The sequence below is a fragment of the Chlorocebus sabaeus genome, chromosome 14 (assembly GCF_047675955.1).
Source record: "Chlorocebus sabaeus isolate Y175 chromosome 14, mChlSab1.0.hap1, whole genome shotgun sequence".
Taxonomy (NCBI): Eukaryota; Metazoa; Chordata; class Mammalia; order Primates; family Cercopithecidae; genus Chlorocebus; species Chlorocebus sabaeus.
Genome location: NC_132917.1, coordinates 59,445,075 through 59,469,469, shown reverse-complemented (window position 1 = coordinate 59,469,469; position 24,395 = coordinate 59,445,075). Strand labels below are relative to the sequence as shown.

At 33.6% G+C, this 24,395-nt stretch overlaps 1 non-coding gene across 1 annotated transcript; it reads right to left on the bottom strand.

Moving 5' to 3' along the window:
* Positions 1-1,251: 1,251 nt before the first annotated feature.
* Positions 1,252-1,354, bottom strand: LOC119627377 (U6 spliceosomal RNA). The gene has a single exon (XR_005243580.1). It is a non-coding gene; the product is annotated as a U6 spliceosomal RNA (small nuclear RNA).
* Positions 1,355-24,395: the final 23,041 nt, after the last annotated feature.

Below are 24,395 nucleotides of genomic sequence, written 5' to 3'. Positions count from 1 at the left end.
TTTTATTAGCCTACGGTTTTTGCAACATGCTGGACCTTCTGACTCCAAGGAGATCTAGATAATGGCAGCTACACAGTAAAGATGGAGAAGAAAAAGATGGAAGGAATCTACGACATCAGTGTTCTGTTAAACACCTCCATGCATTCTTCTATTATTCCAGCCATTGCTAGATGACTAATTTTGCTCAGGTACAACAAAACAACTTGGTGAAGCCTGCCATGCACCTCTCCCTTCCTGATCTACAGAATCTCTAATCATTTTACCTTCATATGGGAAACTAATAGGAACTTCTTCAGCACCCAAGGAAGTGCAACCCATAAGTGTTAGTAGTAGTGTATGAAAAGAGTTAACACATGTTGGGAATAAAAAATACCCTTTCCAATGGCTGATGTGGCCAAGAGATCCATGCTTTCCTTTTTCTTTCTTTCTGTCAAAGAGCCCTGATATATTTTGCAAAAGGCTTATCTGGCCTCCCATGGAACATTCCAACAGGTGATCCATAGTGATTTTATATAAATAAAGCAATGTTGTCCAGTGTTGTCATTCCCTTCTCTGCACATACACTCCCTCCATCTGCCATTCCTGCTCACAAATAAACGTCCTACATATTAGCCTTTGTTTCAGACTTCTCTTTCCAGGGGTCCCAGGTGATGACAGATTAAAATCATGCAGGAATAAACCAGTCCTGGATTGCCTAGCTCTGAGCTTTTCATTTTTAATATAAACAGGAGAGTTATCATAGTTTTCAGCTCAATAATTTATCTATTGATAAATTATTAATATTTATCTATGGTCACATTCTCCCAAACTAGCTTTTATTTATTTACTATAAATATTAATCTATTGATAATTAAACCAATAATTTATCTTTTGGTTCTATTTTATAATTTTTAGTTTTTGATTTATATCCTCTATTTAATGATACTTCATTCTTGTATTTTCCTTTAGTTATTTAGACATAGTTTTCTTCAACTCTTTGAATATATTTTAAATAGATGATTTAAACTCTGTTTAAAGTCTTTCTAGTAAGGACAACTTCTGAGTTTCACAGGCCAGTTTCTATTGACTGGTATTTTTACTGTGTGTGGGTCATACTTTCTCATAATTTTGCATCTCTTACAATTTTCAATAATATATATATTTATTTTTAAATTTAATTTAAAAATAAAGATTGCACATATTCAGTGTGTACAATGTGATGATTTCATATATGCATACATTGTGTAATGATTATCACAATCAAATTAACACATAAAATTATAAAATCAAATTTATATGTCATCCTTGTGTGGGGGCCATGCTAATCTTCTCTGTGTCATTCTGATTTTAGTATATGTGCTGCCAAAACAAGCACTAAATATTGTAGTTAAATAATGTGGCAACTTTGAAAATCAGATTTTCTTACACTTTTCCCAGGGTTGTTGCTGTTGCTATTTGTTATTTTTGTGGCTATTTGTTTAATTGCTTTCCATGAGTAATTCTGTGGTATCTCTTTTATTTGTCCTGTATGGACAGTTAAGCTTATTGGCCAGCTGATGATTAAACTACGATTCTCTTAAATGCACTGAACTAATAATTTTCCCTGCCTTCTCAAAGGCGGTTTTGTGTGTGTTGGGGGTATGCCTTCAATGCTTTGCAAGGAGTTTGCAACTCTGCCTTCCTTTTTATTCCTGCTTGGGGAGATCCTTAAAGTTGGCTAAAGTTGAAAGAGTAGAGCCTTCTCAAGTATTTCCTGGGCATTTCCTAACCACATGTATATGGTGTTCTAGATTCCCAGGAATAGTTTAGTACTTTAAAAGTCTCCTATGAACAACTCTTTTCCTATTTTTTTCCCCTTGTAGTTATTTTTCTGGTCAGCTTCTTGTTTATCCCAGCTGTTATCTCACCTCAAGCAGCTGCAATATTAAACAATTATCACTAATTATTTCCAACAAATACCATGGAGAAAAATCTGTTTTTAGAGTGTGAACTCTGAGTATAAAAAATAATAATAAGGAAACGCCATGCAAATTGGGGTTTCCAGGGAACTTCCAGATAAGTCAGATAATGACAATTCTGTGGCTATAGGACTTTTGAGGAAGTTCAAACCCAAAACCTGTCTGCCCCTACCAATGGCTATGAAGTTGCTGGTTTCAATGCCTACATTGATTGTGAGGACTTTTATTTTCAAAGGTTCTGTAGATCTAGAGAGAGAGAACAATAGAAAATGGTCAGTTAAAATGCCACAGTGTCCTGTTATTACCACAATCTTACCACAGTGCTTTTATTGAATAAATCCTTCTTGAGTTTGGTTAATTTTCAGAGTACTGAAAGTATTTATTTCACCTCTTTTTGTCAGTGTTTTCATTGCTTGTATAAAGGAGTAAATTATTGGACATCATTACTCTGTTATTCCTGCTGATGTTACCCTCTGAAATCAATCTGAATCCAAGAACAAAGGGGAAATTAAGATATTCTCAGATTTAAGAAAGCTAAGAGAATTAGCTGCCAGCAGAACTACCTTAAAAGACTGGCAAACTAAAGTTCTCTTAGCTAAATAAATTTTTAAAAAAATGATAAGAGAAGGACTTTTGGAACATTAGAAAGAAAACAAAAAAGAGAACAAATATATAGGTAAATAATATGGAAATGCCTTCTTTTTAGTTTTCTAAATTGTGTTTCTCTAACGTGTTTCTCACTGTATGTAGACAAAACTTTTAAGATAGTTGTATAATGAATATAGAAGGATAAATGGGTGTAAAGAGAGATAATATTTCTATGGTTTGCTCAAACTGGTAAAATAATGATAGCAGTGGACTCTGATAAGCTACTTATGTATTATATAATATCTGGAACCTTCGCTGAGACTATGTATAGATATAAACTCAAAACCACTGCATATAAATCAAAATGGAATCATAAAATGTACACTGAATCCACAAAAAGACAGGACAAAGAAACCAAAACCCGGAAAGCAAACAGAAAATCAACAGAGAAAGAATTAAGCCCTGAAATACCAATAATTACATTAAGTATGAAAGGACTAAACATACCAACTAAAAGATAGAGGTTAGCAGCATGGACAAAAATAACAAGCTATTAATATGTTGTACATCAGAAACTTGCTTCAGATATAATGATATAGGCAGATTTAAAGCAAAAGTATAGAAAAAGGCATACTATGCAAACATTAATAAAAAGAAAGTAGGGGTGGCTATGTTGATATCACATAAAATAGATTTCAAAGTGTAATTAGTTCATTCTCACATTGTTATAAAGAACTATCTGAGACTGGGTAATTTATAAAGAAAAGAAAAGAGGTTTAATTGGCTCATGGTTCCACAGGCTGTATAAGAAGCATGGCTAGGGAGGAAATTATGTGGTGGAAGGTGAAGGAGAAGTAGGCACATCTTACATGTGGGCGCATGAGAAAGAGTGAAGGGGGAAGTGCTACACACTTTCAAACAACCATATCTTATGAGAACTCACTCACTATCATGAGAACAGTAAGGGGTAAATCCACCTCCATGATCCAATCACCTCCTACAGGTCCCTTTCCCAACAATGAGGATTACAATTCAACAAAGGGCCAAACCATATCACAAAGCAAAGAAAGTTATTAGGGTCACAGAGGAACATTACAGAATCATTAATGGATCAATTCAATGAGAAGAAAGATATAACAATCCTAAATATGTATGCACCGTACAACAGAACTGAACATACATGAAGCAGAAACTGATGGAACTGAAAGAAAAAGTAGACAATTCATAATTACAATTAGATTATAATTCAACATACCTCTTTCAACTATTGATAGTACAACTAGACAGGAAATGAGCAAGGTTATGGGAAATCTCAATACCTTCTATTTATAGATAATTTTCCAAAAGCAACAGAATATACTTTCTCTTCTAGTAGTTATGGAACATATACTAAGATCAACTGTATCCTGGATTATAAAACAAACACAAAAGTATTAAAAATAATTGAGATCAAATAAAGTGTATTCTCTGAAAAGCATGCAATTAAATGACAATCTAATAACAGAATTATAAAGGTCAAATCACCACACTACTTGGAAACTAAACAATACAATTTAAAGTTATTCATGAATCAAATAGAAAGTCTCAAGGAGTGTTAAAAATACAGTAAAATAAATGAAATGAAAACCATAGCATATTAAAATTTGTGAGACACAGATGGAGTAGTGATGAGAGGAAAATTTATAGCACTAAATTCTTACATGAGAAAAAAGGAAAAGTCTCAAATCAATAATCTAAGCATTCACCCTGAGAAAGCAGAAAAAGACAGCAATTAAACTCAAAGTAAGGAGAAGAAAGAAAATAGTGTTAAGAACAGAGATCAAATAAAGTAAACATACATAGTTTGGGTGCAGTAGCTCATGCCTATAATCCCAGAACTTTGGTAGGCTAACTTGGGAGGATTACTTGAATGGTTGTATGTCACCCAGGCTAGTCTTTAACTCTTTGGTTCTACAAAAAAAATTTTAAAAATAAGCCAGGCATGGTGGCAGATACCTGTAGACCCAGCTACTTCAGAGACTGAGATGGGAGGATCACTTGAGCTCAGGAGTTTCAGGCTGCGGTGAACTATGGTTGTGCCTCTGCACTCCAGCCTGTGTGACAGAGCAAGACCCTGTCTCAAAAAAAAAAAAAAAAAAAAAAAAAAAAAAAAAAAAAAAAAAAAAATTAATTAAAAAAACCTGATCAAATTGATTAAAGAAAAAGTGGAAATCTTGCCTAGATCAGTAACAATAGAAGGGCAGTGAAAGTTCATCAACTCTGGATTTCTAATCATGGTAATAATGAGTAGATAGTTTAAATAAAATATTCGGTTGATAAACCTAAAAAATTTATCTGGTTGAAAAAAATGAAAACTAAATATATATAAATAAATTTCATATACATGTATATATGCTTGAAGTCATTGAGGAGCTAGTAGGACACTGAGAATTTATCAGACTAAAACATAAGACCAAAAAGAAATACAGAGAGGTAAGCCTAGCATCTAGAGCCTCTTTTACTTCAGTGCATTTGCTGATACGTGACCCATTGAACTGGAATTATGACAAACAATGACAAAAAAAAAAAAAAACAAAAAAAAAAACCTGGGAGCTATAAATAAATATATTTCAACATTTTAGGCAAATTCTGAAGTTTAACAATATAATTACCACAATTGAGAACTCAATGTATAGATTTAATCACATATTAGGTAGAGTTAAAACGATAATTAGTAAACTAGTGACAGGGTCAGATGGAAAAAGTCTTAAGTGCAGCATAGACAAATGAACTGGAGAAAGAAGAGAGAATGAAAGATGCAAAATGGGAAGTTCTAACATACATGCTAAGACATAGAAGAAAAGTAGAAAGAATATAAGACGGAGAATGATATTGGAAGAGAGAATGCCTAAAATACAAATGCAAACTATAAATGAATGACTATGAGTTCCAAATAAACCAAATGAAAAGAAACTTAGACCTATCATGATAAAACAACTGAAGACCAAGGACAAAGAAAATCTGAATGGCAGTTGAGCAAAAAGACAAATTACTTTGAAAGGAGCCACAACTTGACTGACAGCAGACCTCTCAACAGAAACAATGGAAGACAGAAAATATTGAAATGATATTTTTGAAGTGCTGAAAAATAAAAAGGTTAACATAAATTAAATATCCTTTTGAAATAAAAAAAATTTTTCAGAAAAAAGTAAAATATTTATACCAGTAACTCAGTAAAAGAATTTCTGAAGAGTATTCTTTAAAGAAAATAAAATAATCTAGTGTATGAAGAAAGAAAAAAAGAGTACCAAAAGTTAATCATTTGGATTTGCCTAAATGAATATTGACTAGAAAAAATAAAATGACTAATACACCTTCAGGTTTTATACGCACACCTGCATACATGCACTTAAAATTAAAATATAGAAAATTGGTAGCTTGTAAGACATGAGTGTGGTAAACAGAGTTAAACTGTTTTAAGGCCCATGAAATGCCTAGGAAAAAGTGAAAACCCATCTTATATAAACTTTTTTAAGTCAAGAATATATGTTCTAATTTCTTGTGTAATCACAAAATAAAGAAACAAAAGTAGCAGCCAAAATAATAAAAGAAAGAAATAAAATGATTACAAAGAGCAAACTTCAGTTAGTCCAAAACTAGATAGAAAGAAGAACGAAATAAAAGAAGTGAGACAAACTTATAGGAAATAGTGATTTTAGATTTTTAAAATTCGCATTAGCTATTACATTACATATAGGTAGAATAAATGCTCCAAAAAAGGCAAAATTCCAGACAAAGCAAAAAAATAAAACCCAACTAAATGCAAATTTAAAAAGACTTTAAATATAAGGTCATAGAAAGGTAAAAATTAAAGGAATGGAAAATGTGTACTATGCAAACACTAACCAAAAGGTAGGCTTTGTAACTATGTGATTATCAGACGAAGACTTCAAGGCAAAAAATTGTTAAAATAAATTAAAGAGGCTATTTTGCAATGGCAAGAGACCCAATTCATCAGGAAGGAATAATAATTTTAAATTTGTACATTTACCTAAAACATATCTTTAAACATATAAAGCAAAAATAACTGATGAAGCTATAGCAAAAAAGTCCCAAAAAGTCTATAACCATAGTGGTACATTTTAAGACAATTCTCTCATTAACTAATAAAACAAAGCAGAGAATAAAAGAGTGAGAATATAGGATATTTGTACAACACAATTAACAAACAAGATGTGATTGATTTAGAATACTGCTTCCAACATCTGCAGAATATGAATTTGTATAAAGTGCACATGAAACATTAACCAAAATAGATCATCTGCTGATTCATATAGAAAGTCTAAACAAATTTCAAAGGATTGTCTTCATGCTGAGAATGTTCTCTGACCACAGAGCAAATTAAGCTAGAAAACAAAAACAAAAAGATAACAAAAATTTCCATATGTTTGGAAATTAAGAAGGATAATTCTAAGTAGGTTTTGATTCAAAAAAGGAATTATAGAGGAAACTAGAAATTTCTTTGAAATGAGTGATGATAAAAATATTACAACTTGAAGATCAGAGCTAAGGAAATTAACAGGGATAATTGTAACTTTAGATCCGTGTATATAATAATAAAGATTAAAAATAACCTGAGCATGAATCTAAAGAAATTGGAGGGAGAGGTGGAAAAAACTATGAAACCCAAAGAAAATAGGAGGAAGAAAATCATAAATACATTAGAAATTAGAGAAATAGAAGAAAACAAACATGCAGCAAAACTAAATATTAATTATTTGAAATATTTACTGAAATTGATAAATTTCAGTTACACTGATAAAACTGATGAGAGAGGTAGAAAGAGAGAAAATTCATGAATAAAATTTGGAATGAAGAGGGACATTGCTATAGATCCTACAAATAATAATAGTTTTTTACTCTGAAAACTTTATGCCAGACATTTAAAAATATTACTTGCATGGCAGGCCGAGGCGAGTGGATCACCTGAAGTCAGGAGTTCCAAACCAGCCTGACCAGTATGGTGGAACCCCATCTCTACTAAAAATACAAAAATTAGCTGGGAATGATGGCATGCACCTGTAATCCCAACTACTTGGGAAACTGAGGCAGGAGAATGGCTTGAACCCGGGAGGCAGAGGTTGCAGTGAGCTGAGATCATACCACTGCACTCCAGTCACAGTGACAGAGGGAGACTCCGTTAAAAAAAAAAAAACAAAACAAAAAACAAACAAACAAAAAACTTACAATAATCATATTAGGAAAGTTCTCTCTTACAAAAACAGAAAAAAGAAAAAATAGAAAATCCAAATGTATTTAACTGTTAAAAATGACTTTCTTATGAAAAGTCTTCTATGGACAAAAGAAAACAACCCTCCATGGTGAAATGGCTTCTTTCATGAATTCTACCAGTTATTTAAGAAGAAAGTCATGACAATCTGATGCACCTTCCTCTAAAGAACAAAAAACAAAAATAAAACTAGGAAATACTACCACTTCAAGCATAATCTCTACAGCAAAACTGACAAGGAATTACAGAAATAACAACTACCTGGAATTGTTATTAACAAAGAGGAAAACTTTTATAAACAAACTAAGAGCAAAATGCAAACCAAATGTAGCAGTAAATAAAAATAGCCATTCTTCTTAAGTTGATTTTATTTCAAAAGTGCAAAATTTATTTAACATTTGAAAATTAATTAACAGAATTCATCCCATCAACAGAGTAAAAAATTTTTAAATAAATACAAAAAAAATTTTAGAGATGTTTTCTACTTATGATTAAAACAAACATACAAAACATCCTAGCAAACTAGGAATAAAAATATATTCTCCTAATTTGAGAAATTATAACTATGAATAAACTTGTAGCAAACATCATATTTAGTAAGGAAATGTTGAAGGGAATTCAAGATTGAGAATGATTTAAGGGTGTTTTCTACTATCAATGCCTTTGAAATTTGTACTAGAGGTCATTTTCAAGGCAAAGAGATTTTAAAAGAAACAAAATATATAAGAATTAAATAAAAGAACTAAAATTTATACTATCAAAGATAATATAGTCATAATCATAAAAATCTAAAAGTCTTTCAGATAATGAGTGTAACAAGTTTACAGATAAAAGGATAATATATTTTTGTATAAATTACGATATATTATTGTCTAGTTACCTCTAAAAGAAGAAGAAATGTATCAGGAGAAACCATTTTAATTTGCAAAAATAAGGCGTTATTTGGGATAGATCAATGGACGATGTATGTGATGTCTACACAGGAAACTATAAAACAATATTGAGAGAAAATAAAGAGTTTCTAAATAAATAGAGGTGATACCATGTTCATTGATTGGAAGACTAAAAATTATAAAAATAGCAATTCCCCCAAAATTGATATTTAGATTCAATACAATCCCAAACAAATTATCCAACAGATTGTATTATGGAAATTGGCAAGCTAATTCCTAGTGTATATGGAAAAGAAAAAGGCAGGAGTAGCAAAGGCAAGTTGCAAGAACTTGTTCTGTTAGATATCAGAGTTATGTTAAAGCTACAGTAATTAAAACAATATGGCATTGAAAAATATACTATACTAATGGAATAGAACACATTCAGAAACACACACACACACACACTCACACACACACGGAGACTTGATTTATGACAGAGATACCTGTAAGAAAGTAGGAATGATCAACCTTTTCATTGACTTTGCTGGGTCTACTGAATATCCATATGGGGAATAGACATTTTTTGACCCCTACTTTACACCAGTAACAAAATTTATTTCATCTGGGACAGAGACCTTAAAGCTTCTAGAAAACACACAACCTCCCTTACCTACAAATGATTTGGAGACCTAAATGGTCACTTCAAAATGAGAATATTAAGTGACCAATAAACATACGGAAAAGATGCTCAAAAGGAAGATGGAAATTAAAATAACTGAAATGTCAGTATGCATTCTCCATACTAATTAAATGAAAAAGACTGACAATGGAAAGTTTTAGCTGAAATAGCAGCTGTGGAGCATTGCTGATGGGTCACTGTTGCTGAGAACGTCAGCTAACACTACTCACTGTTTGGCATTATCTCCTAAAACAACTCCACTCTTTGGAATAACCAGTAGAAATACACGCACATATGTGCCAAAAAAAAAAAAAAAAAAAAATCAAAGAATGTCAACAGAAGGATGACTTATAATAGCCCGAACCTGAAACAATACATTTGATAGGCAAATTAATAAGTCATATATCTATACAAGCGGCTATGATACAGCAGTGAAATAGATGTACTATTACTACATGATGAAACATGAATGAATTCACAGACATGGAATGTTGAGCAAAAGAAGTCAGATATAAAAGGGGACGCCACATGCTATATGATACCACTTACATAAAGTTCAAAAACAGTCACAACTATATTATAATGTTCAAAATCAGAGTATTGATTGCAGTTTTGGAGGAAGAGGGCAGTGACTGGAAGGAGGCATGAAAGGAGGGCATATTGATTCCTGGTAATAGTCTACCTCATGATGTGGCTAGTATTCATGTGGAGGTTCACTTGTGATAGTCACTGGCTATAAGCTATATTTTGTGCAGTTCTCTATATTTTTCTAATACCTGAATTTTTAAAAATGTGTAAAGAGTAAATATCAATTATATTTCCCAAAGTTTCAAGAAAATCATAAATTACAAAAGTAGTCCAGAACCTAGAAAAAAAATGAAAGAAACTTTCCCAGTCTGTTCTATAATAATGCTGTATTTGATTCCCAAATTGGATGAATACAGAATTCATGAATATAAAAAACAGCCAAGAAAAAAAAAAACAAAAAAACTAAAAGGACAATCTTATTATTAAGTATAGAAGAAAAATGTAGACAAATATATCAAATATCAACAAATGTAACCAATAGATATAAATTTTATTTTGTAATAGATAACCTGTTAAAATAATGCTGAATTCTGGACAAATATGTTATATCTCAGAAATGCAATAATGGTTCAAAATGAGAGGATCTATTAAAAAAAGAACAAATCAATAAAAGAAATGATGTATGATCATCTCAATATAGAATAAAGTATTTTTCAAATAATTCAGTATCCATTCTTAATAAGTATTTGAATTTGAATGAAATAATAAAGCCCAAATTTTTTTTTTTTTAAAGCAAAAAAACAAAAACAAAAACAAACAAACAAACAAAAACCCAGGAAGGCAATGAAGATTTTGAAGAGGAAAATAATTTAGGACAGTGTTTTCCACCTTGGGGTTGAGAAAGCTTTCCAGATTGACAGATTTTTTGACATAAAAACTAAATTTTCTGTGTGACACAGATTCTACAGCCTAAGATAAAAGATAAATGACAGGTTGAAAGAAAATAACTGAAACACATATAAAAGAGCAAGCATTCTTATCCAGATGCATATATGTGTGTGTGTGTGTGTGTTTGTGTTTCCAATAACTCAACAAGGAAAACATATCTCAATACAGAATTGTACAAAAAATTAATAGGTGGTTTCAACACTAGGAAAAATAGAAATAATGGGTAAGTTTAAAGAGACCTTAAACCACACACACACACACACACACACACACACACACACACACACACACAAACCAGAAAAATTAAAATGTAAAAAAGACACTCTAAAGAATTGAAAATACTTAGGAATTATTTGAACATGTTTAGGAAAAAGAACCACAATCCACTATTGAAGGGCATGAAAACTTGCATAGATATTTTTAGAGGGGCAATTTTCCAGTTTCTATCAAAATTCAAAATTCCCATAAACTTTGATCTAGAAATTCCACTTTTCAGTATTTATTCTTGAGCAATGCTTGCAAAGCACACAAGGAGGTAGGTAAAGAGATGCTAATTATAGCACTTGTTTTCATAATTGAGAAAAATTGGGGGTAAACGATTCTAATGTTTTGGTAATCAAATATTTATATGAATTCAGTTCACCAATATTATGGAAAACTATTCAGAAATGTAAACGATTAAGGTGGATTTACAAATACTGAAATAGAAAGATCTTCAAAGGAGTTATTAATTGGAAAATTGTTATAAAACAATATTAAATATTATCCCATTTATGAAAAAGTAAGCACTTTATATATTAAACACACACGTGGAAATATGTATTTTATGTAAATTAATAGGACAAAGTGTAGAAGATGCATTTAAATGATAACAGTTGCAGTGATCAGTTCTGTGAGAGGAGTGATATTAGGGCTGTGTGGAGTGAGATTTTCACTTTAGCTCTAGCTACATATTGCTTCATTTACAAAATAAATTTGTGTTTGTGCATTGCTTATGTGATTAAAATGTGAATTAAAATGTTGGTGAAAGTATTACTGTAGCACTCACTTGTGTCAAGGTATATGGATTTGTGATTTTATCAGCCTCTCTGTGAGTTATTTTTTTCAAGAATGCAAATCTATACTTTTGTCTTTTTCTACACATCATCTCAGGAATCAAATTATAAAATTCTAACCTGAAATATAAGTTAAGTGTCTAATAGAAAAAAGCAGGAATAAAAAGTCATAATGAAAAGTAGTAAAATTTGCAGTAAACATAGTAAAATACGAATCACATGTAAGTTATTCTTTTCAGCCGAATTTGGCATTTTTAGAATGATGAGAATATCAAAGAATTTATAGATTACTCTCAGAAAGATCTCCACGAAATACTGTGATGCAAAAATGGTTCTATATTCCACTTGATATTTATTGTGGAATTGGAGACCTACATGGGAACATTCCATCCGCTGCCTCTTCATTCCCTACTTCCCTTATTATTCTGGTTACATGGAGAAAGTATTGACTTTTGTTCCAAACATATGTCTTTCTTAGTGGGACTTCCCTTCTAGACCCTAGGGACCTTGAGTGACTAGTTTGTGTGCCAGCAGTTCTGTATTTTTGGATGATGAAAATTGATTTTCCTCCTCTTAGCAGGTGCTGTCTGAGTGAGCCTCTCCGCTCACGACCTGTGCAGATTGTGCCATCAATAGGAGGAGAGGGGAAGGGAATGAATGTTGGGAGTTCTTAGTACACTTTACCTGAGGGGCCTGGGAAGCCTCGTGGCAATGAGGGTGCGCTAGAAAAAACAGTAACAATAAACTCAGTTTAGAACTGTTCTCATCCTTGATATTTGCTGGACTGATTCAATATCTGTATGCATTTTCTGGGATTATCAAAATCAACAGATCTTCATGAAGGGTTTGTTATGCTCTTCATAGTTCTAAATGGATCATTCTTGTTAAATGAGTAATGGAAAGACTCCTTTTAAGGAAAAATAATAATTATAAAGGATCTCAGATGATGGCTTAAATTATGTTCATTACAGTGCTACCTATATTTGTTAAAACATAAAACTAAGTATTATTATGCTTAGAACTGTTTTATTACTGTGAAAGCCTAGCTACAGAGATGAGGTTTCGGTTGGTACACTCTGGAAAACTAGGAGCCTTTGAGTCAGGAAATAAATGCAAAAGTAAATTTTGAGCTTGCATATAGAATAGATTTGGGGTTTCAAGTCTACAGGGTAATCAATTCAAAAGTTATTGCAGGTTCCCAGGTCTAAGTTGTTAAGTGTCTAAACAAGTGTAGGGTGGCGGCTTGGGGACAGTGGAAGGGTTAAATGCAGACAGGAAAATAGAAGTCTTTCTAAAAGATGGGAAAACTCTAGAGCAAAGCCTTCTAAAATTCTTGGTATTTTTAGGTGTTAAAGAAAGTGAGGCTGTTATCTAGGAGTGTAAATCTGTCCATTGTTAAAACCTTGGAAGACTAGGACATGAAGGGTGTGGTCAGACGGTTGGGTCATTGGGCTGACTTTCAAAAATATGTACTTCAGTAGGGAATACACAAGGCAAGTATAGTCTGTCATAACAATTTACAAGTCAGTTGCTAAGAGAAGCCATACAAGGCAGCAGCTCCTCTGGATATCCAGAGGGTGAAACTGCAGGAACCGCCCTAATGCCCTGTCGTGTTCTAGGTTAATTTTCCTCCTTCAGGTACTCAACTGTTGCATGTGCTATGAATGGAAGTTTGTTTGCTTGCCAGAGGCGAAGGTAAAAAGAAAACAGGCAAAGGAGGAACATTTTTTAATGCTTCAGGTAATTACATGATATGGAGGAATTCTAGAGATGATTGAAGAAAATCTACAGGATTAAAATCCCAGAAAAAAACATTGAGAAAAGTCGTGAGAAAGTAAAATCAGGATTATACACAGAAGACAAAATGCAAAGGCTGTAAGAAGCACCTCAGTGATGTCACATTTCTACTTGATGTTGAACAAATGCAACTGTGAGTAGACATCAACATTTATTTCTGAATAATTTTGAATTTGAGGACCAAAAAGTAGGACTTATTATGCTGGAAAAGTGTTTGGGTCACTAAAATTATGTAGGATTATATTTTTGTGATTTGACCAAGAGCTCTGCAGATACCTTTGAAAGAGTAAAACAAAATTTCCCAGTAAAACTCTGAGGAGAAGACATGAAGTGGGGAGTACGGCTAATGGTGTATCTGAGAGAATAGTATACTAGGTTCATAGTAATTTTTTGGAAGAATAATATGGGCTTCCATATGTTAATATAACAGATGGTCAAGAATGGCTAGCAAATAATTAAGTTAAAACTTTGATACAATAAGTTAAAAACATACTTGGTATGTGACTTGTGATTGGAATACGAGCATACAAGTGCAAATCTGCCTGGATATAGCTTATGTAAAAAGTCTTTTGGGTATTAATTAATTCCTCAGAGAATCAATGTGGGAATTGATGCATTGGCAGAATAATAAATATATGAAAGCATATACTATGTAATACATAAATATGTATTCGTAAACATCTGAAATATATGGTTCACATTTCTAGATCCACATTTTAAGGAGGATCCACCACTGCAAAAATGAATGGTTATTCAGAGGAGCACAAACAGAAAAGTGCCTTATTTAGCAGTCATTTCATGTAAGGATTGGGATACTTGACCAAGAGAGGGAAAAACCTACAAGGTGTGTGATTACTCTTCCACATATTTGAAGAGCTGAGTGTTGAGGAAGGACTAGTTTTTTATCATTCTAGAGGACAGGACTTGAGCCAACAGTTTAAAGTTCCTCAGAGATGGATTTTTAGCTAAGCACAAGGCAACACTTTCCTTCTAATGATAAAAGCTTCCTCACGTTGGAGAGGCCTTCCTGTGAGGCAGGGATGGATGTTTCAGTTACTACGAGTGATCAAGCTGAGGTTGGGTTATCACTGCCAAAATTGCTGCAGAGGATTTATTTGTTGGGCGGAAGGCTGGACTAGTTTAATATTGATGTTCCTTTTGACTTCAAAATTATATTATTCTATGAAAATAAATTAAAATATGACTATTTCAGAATGTGGTAGTGCTTCACGTGTAGTTTACCATTTGTCTAAAGAAGTAAACAGACAACCTACAGAATGTGAGAAAATATTCACAAATGAAACATCTGACAAAGTTCTAATATCCATAATCTATAAGGAACTTTAAAAAAACAACAGGCAAAAAAACAAATAACCTTATTTAAAAATGGGCAAAGGACATGAACAGACAGCAGATACATCTCAAAAGAAGACACATGTGTGGACAACAAATCCATGAAAAAATACTAAATCATTAGTGAAATGCAAATCAAAACCACAATGAGTTTCCTCACACCAGTTAGAATGGCTATTATTAAAATGTCAAAAAAAATAACAGATGCTGATGAGGTTGCAGAGAAAAGGGAACACATATATACTGTTGGTAGGAATATAAATTAGTTCAGCCACTGTGGAAAGCAGTTTGGTGATTTCTCAAAGAATTTAAACTAGAACTACTATTTAACCCAGCAATCTGCTTACTGGATATATACTAATAGAAAAATAAATCATTCTACCAAAGTGACAAATGCATTCATATGTTCAGAGCAGCACTATTCACAATAGCAAAGACATGAAATCAACCTAGATGCCCATCAACAGTGTACTGGATAAAGAAAATAGCATACATGTATGCTATGGAATACCACACAGCCATAAAAAAGAATTAAATCATGTCCTTTGCAACAACATGGATGCAGCTGGAAGGCAGTTATCCTAAGCAAATGAACACAGGAACAGGAAACTACTGCATGTTCTCACTTATAAGTGAGAGCTAAACATTAAGTACACATGGACATAAAGTTGGGAACGGTAGACTAGGGGGACTACTTGGGGGAAGGTGGGAAGAGAGTGAGGGTTGAAAAACTACCTGTCGGTATTGTGATCACTTCCTGGGTAACAGGATCATCTGTACACCAAACCTTGGCGACACACAATTTGTCCATGTAAGAAACCTGTGGGTGTGCCCTTGAAACTAAAATAAAAGTTGGGCGAGAAAAGTAAACTGAGGAGAGAAATAACAAAAAAAAAGATCAATCAGAGCAAGGGTAAGATAAAAGAATATAATTACAAATTGGAAACAGAAAGGTATAATATTTGTGTAAAAAAATGAGTTAGATGATAGATATGCCGATAGAGATATAACTACTGATAGATATAAGTGGCTATTCATTACTTAATAAACATAACTCATATGCTTTAAAATATCCAGATATGATAAGGCATCTTCCAGGGAACAGGTATTGAAGTGGAAAGGGAAGAGTTAATCTTTTGTCCTCAAAGCCCACAGGAGTGTTTATCAACTTCTGCCCAGACCTCCTTTCTTCCTTTTGGTGAGTTAAGTCAGTCTCTGCTTTGTTTGATGCTGCCCATTTGAGGAAAGCTTATCCCTGACCTTCTGCCAGAGAGACTGATGACAAGGACAGTTTGCACTAACCTTGACATTCACCAGGGTAAATGGCTTTTTCCACAAGTAGTCGGCAAACAAGGAGAGCCAGTCAAGAGCTAATGAATCTGCACCTGAGAGAAACTGAACAACAATTGTGCTTTTAAAAAAGAAAAGAGTTCTCAGAAGGTGCAGGCCCATCTGATGCTTAAAGGTTCAGGGGAAATTAACTCTTTTAGTCAAGGCAGTTTGAAAATAAATAAATGAAAACAACCCCTGGTCTGAAAACCTGCCACGAGGGATCCTTTCTAAGCTTGTCTCTCTAGGCTTTCCTGCCTCCGGTGAACTCTCAGTGCCATTCGATGTTGCTCCAGGAAGATGGCATGATGTTGTAGAGTGACCAGGAAGAGAAGGCAGATTTTTTCAACCACCACTTACACCACAGAGCCAAAATCCCTCTCACTGAGTCTGAAGAAAATAAATTGTGAATCTCATTTTATAAAAGTGGCTCAATTGATCTACTATGGATGATATAAAAATCCACAAAAAGCAATACAGAATGTAATTATTTTCTTATAATAAACAGTCATACAAACTAATTTCCCCCAAAGGATTCCTGTGACAAGACATATAATAAATCCCATTAGCCAAACAAAAAAGTGTAGTTCTGTGATATTATCCATCTAAAGCCTAGCTCCATATGCTATGGATTCTGCCCTTATTCCTCCAGTATTGATCATTCTATTTTCAGTGTCTGTACATAACAGTTTTACCTACATCATTTTATTCTTGATACAGACTTACAAAGACTATTCTTTATTTTGGGTGTGTATAACTTAACTCTTTACTAGACTTGTAATAAGCTATTCAAGGTATGAGACATTTTCTAACCTACCACAATATGCTGGTCAATTCTGGGGTACTTAATAACAGTTCAGCATGGAAATGTATGCTGGTGCCTTAGAAATATTGAGCAACTATTTTGCCCCAAGCTTCTATCATTTTTTTTTCTCATTTAATGGAACATCAGTACTGATATTCTCATCTAAACAACTTCATCCACCACACGGAAAGTGCTTCTACATTTTCATTCTTCTCTGCTTTTCTCCTTATTACTGAATTACATGTGGAGAAAAACACATAATTTTAAATATACAGTGGAAGACATTATTACAAAATGGCACATCCAGCCAGATGAAGCAATTACACATTATCAATACACCAGAAGCTTGCCCAGTGTTCTATCACGGTAACCTCCCTTCCAAGGTAACTCGCATGTAAAAGTTTTTACAACACAGATTAGTTTTCTTATTTTTGAATGTTGTGTTAATGATATCCTATAGTAAATACTCTTTTGTGTCTAGATTTTTTTTGCTTAATGTTATGTTTATAAAATTTATCTATATGTTTTATTGTAGCTGTAGTGTGTTCATTTTCAGTAGTACATAAGATTTCATTGTACAAATATACCAATATTTACTTATCCAATCTCCCTTTGATGAAAATTTGTGTTGTTCCATTTTTTAAACTGTGTTGATATTAAGAATAATGTTACCATGTAAATTTGTATACATGTATACATTTCTGCCAGGAGTAAAACTGCTGAGTCAAAGGTAATGTATCTATCAGTTTTTGAAGATACTCTGCAATGTATTGCTTTCTTTTTCTATAATCTGGTAACTATTTTAATATTTCATTATTTCCTTTAATTATATTTAAGTTGTATATCTCATTATTATTCTTTTAGTGTTTGCCCTAGATATTACAATATGAATCCTTGGCTGATTACAATTTATTACAAGTTAGTATTTTAGCCAATTTTCTGCCAATATGAGAAATAATTTAACTCAACTTATTCTTCAACCAAAATATATGCTATTGTTGCCTCTAATTCTCTCCATGTTCTAAGACCCTCAATAATAATTTTTAATATTTTATTTATTCAGTATTAGCATAGGTTTATCCACACATCTCTTCATTTATTCTTGAACTTCCAAACTTCTCTCTGAAATCATTTTGCTTTCTCTGTAGAACAGCCTTTAATAGTTATTTTGTCACAGCTCTGTTGATAATTATTTCTTTCAGTTTTTGTCTGTCTGAAAATGTCCTTTATCATTGATATTTTTGAAAGAAATATTTGCTGGATTTAGAATTATAGTTTCACAGGTTTCTTTTTTTTTTTTTTCAAACCAAATTCAATTGCTCTTTGCCTTCATTGTTTCTCTTGAAAAGTCAGCTGTAAGTTTTGTTTTTGCTCATTTGAAGATAATTATCCGTAAATCATCTGTTTATCTCTGTCTTTTTAATATGTTCCCTTTGTCCTTGAATATAAGCAGTTTTACTATGTTGTGACTAGGTCTGTTTTTCTTTGAATTTATCCTACATTTGGTTCACATTTTTGTGTGTGTTACTTTATATCTTTTTAAAAATTTGAACAAGTTTTTACTATTTTGCCTTAAAACATTGCTTCTATCCCTTCTATGACTAATTACATTTCTATTAGAACTTTCCATCATGTTCCATTTGTCTCTTACATTTTTCTACCAGGCTTCTATCTGGATATTTTTCTTTCTGCTGCTGTGTCTAATGTGCAATAAGTCCTTGTATTATTTCTGAGTTATTACATTTTTAAATACTTCATTTATTGTTTTTATGGATTTGTCTTGTCTTCCTTTTTCTTAAATATATTAATTGTTCTTGTGGTAAAGTCCTTGAACTTTAACTCCAACATCTGAATCATTTCTATATCTATTGAATTTTCTCTTTCTTTCTCCTCTTGGTTTCCAGTTATGTGATCATATCTGTTGGTGTGCCCAGTTACTTTTTCCTGGCATTATATATAGAAAGAAGATTATAGAGTCTGTATATAATGTTATCTTCTGATAATATTTACATTTCTTTTGGCAAGCATTGGAATATGAGCAGATTTCCTTGAGATCAGGAATTGTCTTGAAGCTGATTTTCACTCTTTGTAAGGGCTGGTCTATTTGTTTTTCAGGGTTCTCAACTGAAAACCTCTATGTTCCCCAGATTACTCCAACTTGTCAGGCTCAACTCCAATTTTTGTTTTCCAAGTGCCATGAGATTGTCAATAGTTTTGCTAAACTGTTATTTTCTATTTGGCTTCCCTGAGTCTTGCTATTTTTAGCCTCAGAATTGGCAAAGACCTTGAAGAGAAAAATAGTATCAAGTGTTGGACTCACATGTATGTTTGTATTCCTTTTTTCCTCTGATACTTTGACCCCTCAAGGCTTGGCTGCCTTGGGAGCAGTGAAATCTATATTTTATCACCTAGACTCATATGACTACTGAAGCCTCTGAGCTACCATTTTGTTTTGGTTTTCCTTTGCCTTGGGTCACTTACTTATGGTAGAATGCCCTAAGTAGAAAGTAGAAAACAATGTCAGCTTATCTTAATGTGTTTTTTTTTTTGTTTTAAAAATTATAATACCTTATGTCCTGTATTCCTTGGCTGCCTTCAAATAGCTATGTTTTGTAGTGTCTCTGGCTCTTGCAGTTCTCTGTTAAAGGCTTAGTGTCTGATATTTTCTACTCTGTATATCCAGTTGATTATTAGTGCTGGTATGTTCAAATGCTATTCCAAGAGAAGGTAGTAATGGATACTGGGTACTTTACTTACTTGAAAGGAAAAAGAAGAGGTATGAGTAACAATGCACAATATTTGCATAACACCAGGAAACTATGAAAAGACTGGATAGATAGAATTTCTATAATCTGAAATTGTTATATATATGTTCAGATCATTTAAAATTTTTGATCTAGAAATTATTAGCTCACTTTATTAGAAAAAGGAAAGGACTGCATTGCAGAGCAGCTTGGCCTTCTACTCTATGGACAACTGGTGAAATTTAGAGTTGAGGGTATGTCCCAGTTTTCCACACTTTGAGTAAGGTAGCCTTTCCACTAACTCAGCTTTAACTTGTTCTTCAGAGTTCTGTTATTCCACAGAAGTGATTCAAGGAAATTTGGAAATACACATTCATGTCTCAATCAAAGGAAGCTCTATGTTTACCTTTTCTTGATACCGGGATTCTGCATAATATTTTATTTGAAAAAAATGGCCATGATATAAATGGTTTAAAGTCAGTTATGCCATCATATTCCAGGAGTAGGAGTATTCCTGTAAACAAGGATATATAAAGTAAGATCAAAATTTTCCTTCCAATTATTGTGTTAGAAAGAGAGCTGCAATAGCTCTGCTGGATATCAGAGGACAGTGTGACATGAGGCAATTTAATTTCTCTGAATTTCAGTTTACCCATCTGTGTAGCAGGTAGTAATTCCAGCTCTTGTACAAAGTAGGCTGTGCAAGAAATATAAATTTGTTTATTCTTCTATAATTCAATTTAATTTTTATTTTGTCAAGGTGGCAGAAATGTAATGCCATTCATTATGTGATTTCTCTCTCTCCCTATGGCAGTTTCTAGATTCTAGAAGTCTTATTAGTGTCATGGCTTCATTGTGGGAAGGAGGGGATTAGAGGTAGCTGACTGCTGAGGATATATGTTTATGATGGAAAACCTTGAGACATCCCCTTTCCTATGTGGTCCTTTGTGGTCACTCTATACAGTTTACAGCTAAGGCATCCCTTGCTTCTATCTATAAGTCTTTTCAGCTTCGATGGCTTTTTCTGCTACTTTCATGTTCTAATGCTCACTGGATGTGGTAAACTCTTAAAATGATGACCTAGGCCTTTCTATCCTAGATATAGCATGTAGACATTTCCCTTTGGTGATTTTTGTCTTCCTTTAGCCCACCCTACATAATGGAAAACAAGCTACCTATGCTTTCAGATGCTACAAATCTAAGGGTTTCACCAGTTCTCTAGGGCTGGATCCAGGGAGCTGATCACTATGTTCCACTTTCTTTGGGATTTACTAACTTCTGTGTATCCATTATTTTCTTAACCCAGCCCATGGGAAGTAGACTGCCTAAACATATGAAAAGTTTAGTTATTTTATCATTAAGCTTATTCCCCAATTGATAGTCTATACTGACTCATTTATGTTGCTGAGGGTCTTAGTCTTTGAAATTCAAAGCTAGAAGAATATTGCCCATATTTCCTTTCTACTGTCACATCTCTTCCCTGAGACAGATGAATAGAATGGTCTAGCTGCCATTTTAATAATGGAGAAAGTGTTGAGGAGGAGTGTTAAAGGAATGGATAGATGGAAGGCTGGATGGATGGATTGATGGGTGGATGGATGAATGGATGGGTGGATGGATGGATGGATTGATGGGTGGATAGATGATGGATGGATGATGGATAGATGGATAGTTTTCTCATACAGTGTGTTTATTCAACTAAATATCTAGATTTACTTCTAGTCTGACAATTCTAGGATACAATAAAAATAATTCTACAGTTTCTTTTGCTGAGAACATATTGTGCCAGATTATCATGCTAAGTACTTTAAATACATCAATCATTTTTAACCTTCCCAGTAATTCTGAAGTGCAGATCTTATTTTTTTATTTACTAATTTAGAAAACTAAGTCTTGGAAATAGTTAACAAAAATCATGGAGTTACCAAGTGGCGGAGCCAGTATTCTAGTCCAGGTGGATCCTAGCTTAGCATTTGTGCTCTTAAACACATAAAGCTAAGTCTTGCAATTCTGCAATCTGTGTCAGAATATATTTAATTGTGTTAAGCAGATGGAAAGCTCTGAAGGAAAGCAGCAAGACACTGACATTAGGTATGAACCAGGCCTAATTTAGTGTGTGATAAGTAATTGGCACATGTTAGTTTAATCTTCACAACCCAATTTAAGAATTCTACTCTAATTATCTTCATTTTATAGATGAAGAAACTGAGGCACAGAAAATATTTGAACCCAAGTGGTTGGGCTCCAGGGTCCATGTTCTTAACCGTAATATGTTACTGCCTCTTCTGTAAAAGAAACAGAAAGTTGGTGGGCACCCCCAGGAAAAGCCTGCCAAATAGTAGACAAATGTGTAACTTTTTTAGTTCCTCCTGGGACCCTCAGATCCATGGCCTCTACTGCCTGAAGGCTTACCAAGCAAAACTGCATATGAGGGAGAAGATACTATTTATTCTCCCTCCAAAACAGTTGGTTCTCAGCAACATGCTTCCTGATTTGAAATTTGAGACTCTACAGACAGACAAACCACAATTCAGCAAAGGTCAGGCTAAATACTAGCCATATAAACAACACCTTAACCATAAACACAAAGCTGATTTATGGATCTCAATTCATTATTTATCTTTTATGATATGGCATAACATGAATAACAGAGAAGGCAAAGAGTCAAGGAGCTACCTGACCCCAAAAGTAGTTTTTCTGTTTGTTCTTGTATCCCTCCGCAGTCTGAACTTTTCTAACACTACCACGTGTTGAGTCTTCTGTCTTGCTTTACTTCCCGCTGCCCCCATTTTCACTACTGGCGATGTTGGTGTGTGTTTAGGTATGTGTGTGGGTGTTTTTTTGTGAATACATATTTATGAAAAGCATCTTTGTTGCAATTTGCAAAATAAAGATATAATGAATGGAAACATATTTTGCTTTTTAATGCACTGATTTCAGGTTAATAACTTCATGTTGTTCATCATAAATAGGTCATTAACTGGAACTCCATCTCTGCAAACTTCTCCTTTCTTCACCCATGGGCAGCTGTCTGCATACTGCAGTCTTCCTCAGAAGCTGAGCCCTTTCTCTGATGAACGTCTGTGATTGGACTCAATCATAAACCGTCTTCACAATCTTTTCTACTGTTTACTCCCTGTAAAACATAGTGAAATAATAATCTTCTGATTGTGCAGGTAGATGTCAGCTGAGCTGGCTTATTGCACTTAATGGATTTAAACAGAAGTTTGGCAAACTTTATAATTACATTGACTTGCTTGCTCTCTGCTTCCTTTTATTGCTAAGGACACTGATGTTGCTCACTTGTCGTGGGTGAACCAGCCTAGAAAATGATTCTAGATACTTGGTTATGGTCGTTTTACACCTTAGTCAGACAGACTATGTTCATATAGGGAATCTAATTCTTTTCAGCTATCAGCTCTTAGGTGGGGTGCAATTTATCAAGGGACCTTAGTGACAAACACAGACAACTCTTAATTATCTGATTAGGGATTACTCATGTGATGTTCCTGAGCCTTATATTTATCCTCAGATTGGCATCATCGATTTCTAGCCCCTGGTGTAAAGGGGCTGCCAAAGAGTTTGAATGTTTGTCTGAGGTAACCCAGACTTGTCCCCAGATCACCACCTCCATAATATTATATTCAAAGTATTAACAGAAGGTTTCTTTGCTAATATGCTTTTCAATATACCTCTGCCATTCATCACCTATATGACATATGCAAGAAATATTTCCTCAAAAGCTAGGACATCCTTTTACCCTGGGTTCTGACACTCCCTGGATGGATGGCCTTGAGCAAGTCACTTGATGTTTCTGGAACTCAATTTCCTTATCCTTAAAATGACAGAGTTGTACTTTGGTGACTTCTAAGGACTTTTCCATCTCTGAAATTTTCCTTGTGTCACTCTGGAAACTTCGGTAACCTTCCTCACCACATTTTCTATAGAACCTTGCCTGGTTAGGACATCACATGTTAGTTCATCAGAGGAGTTGAGGAATCAGCCCTATGGTTTGGATGCCTCGCATGTGCTGTGGGGCATTCTGTCCTCCAAAACAAAAAATTGATACTGAGCTGAATTGAGGAAATTGCCTTGAAAGCCTCTGTCTTTCTTCTTTCCATACAATGAGTCTTGAATGTTGATTACATTCAGATCACAGTAAAATTTTTCATACATTTACAGAAATGTATGCTTATATGCCCTCCATTCTAGAACTCTGTATTTTTTTTTCCACTAGAACTCATTTGCCTTTTCCCAACAGATATTATATTTAGTCAGTTTGTGAAAACTAATTTTTGGTGTCACTGCACATTTGCTCAAGGTATTTATTTATTTTTAAACTACAATAAGCTAATATTTGCCATTGAAGGATCCTGTTTGAGGTTCACTGATGCAACTGGAGAGACTGGCAAGGGAATTCTGGTTCTGTTAGCCAGTTTCCTGCTGATGGCTCAGGATTCTAAATTGCAGAGATTATCTCTCTGCTTT